Genomic DNA, 6,924 nt, shown 5'->3' with positions numbered 1-6,924 from the left:
TTATTGGGTCTCTCCTCTATCTCACTGCCAGCACACCTGATATTATTTTTAGTATGGGGCTACGTGCAAGGTTTCATTCAAACCCCAAAGAATCTCATTTGAAGGCTGCTAAGAGAATTTTGAGATATCTTAAGGGAACACAGGACCTAGTCTTATATTACCCTTCAGGTTATAATTTTAATCTCATTGGGTATGCTGATGCTGACTATGCAGATTATCTTATGGACAGGAAAAGTACTTTAGGAATGGCTCACTTTCTAGGATCATGTCTCATCTCATGGGGCACAAGGAAACATTGTAGAACCCGTTTCTCTCTCTCCCTCATAATTGTCTCTTCTCCCATTAAAAACCCTTTCATCATCTTGAACAATCATATCTTTTCTCCAGTCCTTCTCCATAACTTTCAAGACTCCTCTCTACCATGGATGAAGAACAATCGATAATCTCCTCCTTAGTTGGGAAAACCCCAGAGAAAACCCTTGATTCTTCCGCCTTTAGTGAACCACCTCTCACCATCCCTTTCTCAACCACCACTGTAGAGGACACTTCCAAACCAGATTTTCCTACACCCTCTAGTTTTCATGTGATTCTCTTAGACCTCTCTCTCAATCCAAATGTTGAGAACTCAAAAACCCAAAATTCGATAACCTTTCCTCTCTATCGCCTGAGATTCTCACTGATCAAAGCAAGGGTGGAGAACAGAGTAAAGTTCCGCAGGTAGTAAAAGTTTCAGAGGTTAGTGTTGATTAGTCTACACTTGTTCTCACTTTTGAGTTTGTGGCACCCATGGAGTCTCAAGAGAAAGAGGCCGCAGGTAGTAAAAGTTTCAGAGGTTAGTGTTGATTAGTTTAATGGGAGAAGAGACAATTATGAGGGGCACAAGGAAACATTTTGGCCATATATGCTGACGGAATAGTGTATTGGGTGATCTCTTCTGTGCCTACGTCTCAGAGGAAAGAGAAATAGTTGTCAGAGGAAGAAAGAGTTGTGGTGCTCTTTGAAAATTCCGCACCAACAGAGACTAGAGACTACTGGGACCCCCCTTAAAGGACCTGACCCATCTCCTGAGGAAACAGGTCAAGGATCCTCTTCCCAGGTTAGTTTCGACCATGCTCCTTCTCCACACCTTGATGTTGAGCCCTTGGAAATTTTGGCTCCTGGTATGAAGTCCAGTGATGAAGAAGATCAAGATGATATTGCTCTAGATGCAATCATTGCCAAGAGCCAAAGTTTCTATCTTGACCTCTTTCTTGTTGATACTGATCATATATATGCTTTGGTTAATGGAGTTGATATTCTGTTGGATGCTGCTCTACTAGGGGACATTCTTAAGGTCCCTGCTGATGGTATGTTCTCTATGAAGAATGTGTGTGGGTCAAATTTCAGACATGCTATTGTGAAGGAAGGTGCAGTCCAGAAGGGGAAACGGGTTCATAAAAAGCTCTGCTCCCCGTTTATCAGTTATTGTTTGAGATGGTGAACAAGGTTCTTCTACTCCATGGTGAGAGAAGGTCCATTACTTCCAAGTTTGACTTGTATCTTATGGAAGCACTGGATGGGTTTAAAGCTATAAATTTTCCTACCATCATGATTGAGCACATGCAAAAGGTGGCAATTTTTCAGGATGGAAACCACGGTCTTCCATATGGATTTCTTCTCACGCGCTTCTTCGAGTTCTTCAAAGTGCCTTTGGGACAGTCTAAGATAGGGACCAAGAAGTAGACCTTCTCTCAAACTACTTTGGAGGAACGCGAATGTATTGAAAAGAATGGAGGGGTAGGCAGCACTTCGACAATCTCTCAGCTCATCAATGCTCAAAAATGTGCTACTGAGGAGATTCGAAAGTTGAAGGCAAGGAATTCCATACTGGAGAGTCAGCAAGCCCAAGGGGCCCCAGGGTCAAATGAGGAGATATCTCGTCTGACGAAAGAAAATGTCGGCAACAAGTGGAGAACCTGAAGGAGAAACTACTCACCGAGCAAATATCGGTAAATGCCCGAATAGATCTAGTTATCAACACCCTTGTTGCAGCCTCCAAGCCCTCTCCTCCTAGTGTCTCTTAGGCAAACCCTTCAGTGACTAGTTTCTGGATTATTTTGTTTTTGTTTTGATGACTTTGGCAGTTGTTTTTGTTTCTTTTTTGTGGTGTTGATGGGACGTACTTGTACTGCTCCCGCTGATAACAGTCCAATTTCTACCTTTGTTGTATAGCAAAGACATATATTTTACAAAAACTATCCTCTTTTGCTGTTTAATGCTTATGTTTCTCTGTTTCTCTTTTATATCATATTGTGTGCACATATGTGGCATGAGTTAGTCCCACTAGACTTCTTTATGCTGATTGCTTGCTTGTGTATTTTTAATGATGGCAAAAGGGGGAAGTATAATTGAAACAGGGATCTGATTAAGGGGGAAGCATAGAGTCAGGGGGAACTTGTGAGGTTCTTGTTACTTCATCTGGTTAATTTCGCTCTAAACATGTGTTGTCAATTTCTAAGTTTGTCATCATCAAAAAGGGGGAAATTGATGGGTTTAAAATGCCTAAGCTTTATATTTTGATGATCTAACAAACTTACTGTCAAAGAACTAGATAAAGAACCTGACACACTTGGTACACATCTCAAATCAACGGACTCCAACTTATGTGAGTTGCTATGACTTCAAAAGATAGAGAATCAACACAGGGACCTGATACACTTGTGTTTCCCTAACAGCAGTACGAAGTCAACTGTCTACAGCTGAAAAGTGACTGCCTACACTGTACACAAACACAGTGCAACACAATTCTGCAGTCACTTTTCATTTGACCTACCAAGTGATTACATCATTCAAGTGATGTCATCTATGTTGTATTAATATAAAATATTACAACAAAACATCACTTGAACACTTGAGAATTCATTCAAGCATCTGACTCTCAAGCATTAAATTCTCAAGTGCATCAAGAACAAAGTTTAACACTACTACGGACCAGTTCCTACAGCTAGTAATGTGTATGTCCTTAGTTGAGTTGTAACTTTGTAATTGTTCTTCATTGTAATTCCTACTTTTGTTATCTAGAAGCATCATTTAGGAACCCCTTGTAAAATCATAAACTCTTAGTGTTTGTGTCGTGACTAGAGTTAGTCATGAGTTGAAGTCTTTGTAATAGGTGTATTGCAAAGTGGCTTGTAATAGGTGTATTACAAGTGTGAGGGATTAAGAGTTTAATTCTTAGATTGCATAGGTTGTAATTTAAAGTTGCTCATACTGAAGTTGAAATCCTACCAGTGTAGGTCGTGGTTTTTTTATCCCCTTGAGTAGGGATTTTTTCACGTAAAGTCCCTGCCTTCTTTACTTACTGTTACATTAGTATTCTCAGTGGAAACTCATATAGGACCTGGTCTTTATAATTTAAAATGGCAACTAGATCATCATCTTAAGTCAAATCCTTGTCCAACTGCACTGGACTGAAATCCAACGTATGTGACAAATCCTCATAGTACTTCAGAAGCATAGAAACATGAAATACCGGATGAACTTCCGATAAATTTGGTGGCAAAGCAAGTCTGTAGGTCACTTCACTAACTCTCTCCAACACCTCGAAAGGACCAATATACAGAGGGCTTAACTTTCCCTTTTTCACGAATCTCATCATGCCCTTCATAGGCAAAACTCGGAGAAGAACCTTCTCACCTTCCATGGAAGCCATAATGTGAACCTTCCTAGCATCATAACTCTTCTGCCTGGATTGCGCTGCACGAAGCCACCCCTGAATCAATTTTGCCTTCTCCAAAGCATCACGAACCAAATCTATGACGAAAAACCTAGCCTCAAATATTAAATTTAGAATCCAATTACTAATATTTGAAGTCGTTTTAGAATTAGTACCCATAAAATTGAAATTCTGGCTCCACCACTGACATTTACCGGTAATGAGATACTGTAATAAACTAATATTTTCTGTTATGAATATGAGAGAACGTAGAAAGAAAAGCATTTACTCAACTTGCGAAGCGAAGGTCTTAAAGATGTAGACATGGTACACATTTGAGACAACTAAATGATTTTAACGGACAAACTACTTACCAAAATCTTCACGGAGAAAGAGTTCTTAGAATACAGGTCATCAATTTAAGGAGTTATATCTTCTCTCTAGTTTTGAAATTGGCTACGAAGCTCACTTCCATTTGGAATTGGTGTCAAGCTTTCCTTGTAAATTGCAATTCTCAAACGTTTGGGAAAACCCTGCAAATTGAACTCCTTGACTTCTTCCGAATGAAGATCATAGGTAATCAAAAGTCCACTTTTACTTTGAAGAAACAACAGATGATCCCTCCAAATTGCTAACGGGGATTCAATAGGAAGAGGTCTAATTGTGTATTTCTTAACCCAAGATTCATTTACACCATACTCTTTCATTATCCAGATATCTGTTAGTTCTTTTCCTTGTTTTGGCACACTCCCTGGATTAGGGTAACAAATCAATGTCAAAGACTCATCCAAAACTACAAGGCCATAACACTTACCGTCAAAAAAATCACAAGTATCAGGCATCTTCATATTCCGAAAAATCTCAGTACTTAAGTCAAAACAAAGAATCAAAACAGTATCGTTCGTTGCAAACCAATGAACGGCTCCCTTGTAAAACATCTCAGAACAAGGATACCAACACAAATTTGGCAACTGTTGATCAACGTGATCTAGGTCTCTCCAAGAATCAGTAATCATATCATAAACCTCAACTCTCCATTCTCTAACATTATAATCATTGAAAGGAGGATCTCCAATAACTTGTGAAATTCTTACAACCTAGTAATCATTCACAAGCGAGTCAAAGCCAAACCCTACACCTTTAATATCATGATAGAAACCCAATGGACAATTAAAATTGCTAGATGGGAGTAGCCTATGATTTCTAGTTGTTGGGTTAAATAGGACGATGCTTTCAGAATCGGTAAGAACAATTAAACCGCGGCAAGGACCCAATATTTGATGGAAAATACAAGAATTAGTGGTGGTGAGATATGGTACATCTTGATCAGGAGAAGTAGGTCTAAGATCAATATGGTCATTAACTCCAAAGAGAAAAGACAAGATACTTTTAAATTTGTTGGGTTTTTCTTGGAAGGATCGTTTGAGTAGAATGAATTCATCTTTGGCAGTGGTGGCCCGTTTGAGATGAAAATTGATAAACATCGATGATTGAACGAGAGTATACAAAGTTTTAGAAACACATTTGAGTCGTATGAGAGATTTCACGTTAAGCCTAATAAGAATAAACATCATCACATCTTCAGGCAACACTTTACTAATTCCATCCGCCATCTCTGAAAATCATGTAATGGAATTATATCCTCATAGTATAGGGATTTAATTTCCTATCTCCTTTAAATTGGATCCAAATGCTTATTCCTAGTATTCAGCTGCCGAAGTAATCACACGTCAGACTAGCGTTTTAGTGGTTTTGAGGTTTGTTCGGTGCAGCATTATTGTTTCACATGGAGAGGTGTAACAAGTACCGAAGGCCCATTAGTTCCCTCTTGCGCCAGTTCAAAAGATAGATAATGAGTTCATATAATATGTCCTTTTCATGAATTTGCACGGTTTATTCGGGGGCAGCTCAATGATATTGGTGGCCCAAAACTAAATCTCAATAAGAACCCGTAAATTTATCTTAAAAATATAATATAATATTTTTATTTTTATACCATGGGTGTTTTGAGATTTAGCGTTCCATTCACTGGTTTGAGACTTTGAGTAGCTTCATATTATGTGTTAAGACTTGTGTGTAAGGTTTCTTTCGGTTTTCGAGCGGTTTGGGATTGATTTGGAAGAATGATTCTCGCTTTAGAAGCTTTAAGTTGGAAGAGTTGACCAAGGTTTGACTTTTGGTAAACTGACACGGAATCAAATTTTGATTGTTCCGATAGGTCCGTATAATAATTTTGGACTTGTACGTATATTCAGATTTGGTTTCGGAGGTTCCTAGAAGAATTCGACACTATTTGTCGAAAGTTGTCAATTTCAAAAACTTAAGAGTTCATAAGTTTGACCAAGAGTTGACTTTGATCTTATTGGACTCCAATTGGTGTCCCGAGACTTTGGAAAGGTCTATATAGTTGAATTGAACTTGTGTGCGAAGTTTGAAAGTAATCCGAAGTGTTTAATGATTCAGACACTCTTTTGAAAGAATGAAGATTTAATAACTTAGGAGAAATTCTATTCGGTTTGAGCCTCGATTCTTTATTGTGATGTTCCCGTGGATGTATTGAGGCTTTGAATAAGTTTGGATTATGCATTTGTACTTGGTGGTATGATTGTATGGGGTTCCCGAGGGCCTTGGGTGTGTTTCGGATCATTGGTCGAGAAACTAGTTATGCTAAAGATTTGAGTTTGACCATGGTCAATATCGGGTCAAGATGATCTTTATACGGTATTTGAGTGTGAGCAGGTTCGTAGTGTATTTTATGATTGAAACGCATACATGGTTTATGTCCGAGAGGTTCCGAATGAGTTTCCATATTGATGGGTTTTTTTTATGGTGTAAGTGTTTGCCCTCAAATTCGAATAACAATTAAACTTATATTGTGGTTTTAAGGATATGTGATTTCGTCCAATACCAATCGATAAGCCAGAAAATAAACGAATGAATTAGAGAATAAGAAAAATCAAACCAGTATGCTAGCTAGGTCTCGACCTCGACTTGGGATAGTCTCGAGGTGAGATAGTAAGAATAGTAAATGATAAAGCAACTCTGATGAACAGTAAGTGAAATGACAGGAAAGTAATGGGTGTATATATTCTTATCAGTGAACAATGATGATCCCTACAATTGAATGGGATCTCTCTTTAGATAATAGATGAGTCTTAAATAAGGTATACTTTTAATTATAGTAGGAAACCATATTAACATCTACTTAACCTCCATAGATTGATCCGTTC

At 38.4% G+C, this 6,924-nt stretch overlaps 1 pseudogene; it reads right to left on the bottom strand.

Annotated features, from left to right (window-relative positions):
- Positions 1 to 4,027: 4,027 nt before the first annotated feature.
- On the bottom strand, positions 4,028 to 5,307 carry LOC109218913 (annotated as a pseudogene).
- Positions 5,308 to 6,924: the final 1,617 nt, after the last annotated feature.

The sequence above is a fragment of the Nicotiana attenuata genome, unplaced genomic scaffold (assembly GCF_001879085.1).
Source record: "Nicotiana attenuata strain UT unplaced genomic scaffold, NIATTr2, whole genome shotgun sequence".
Taxonomy (NCBI): Eukaryota; Viridiplantae; Streptophyta; class Magnoliopsida; order Solanales; family Solanaceae; genus Nicotiana; species Nicotiana attenuata.
Note: the sequence above shows the minus strand (reverse complement) of the source record. Positions and strands in the feature narration are given on the sequence as shown.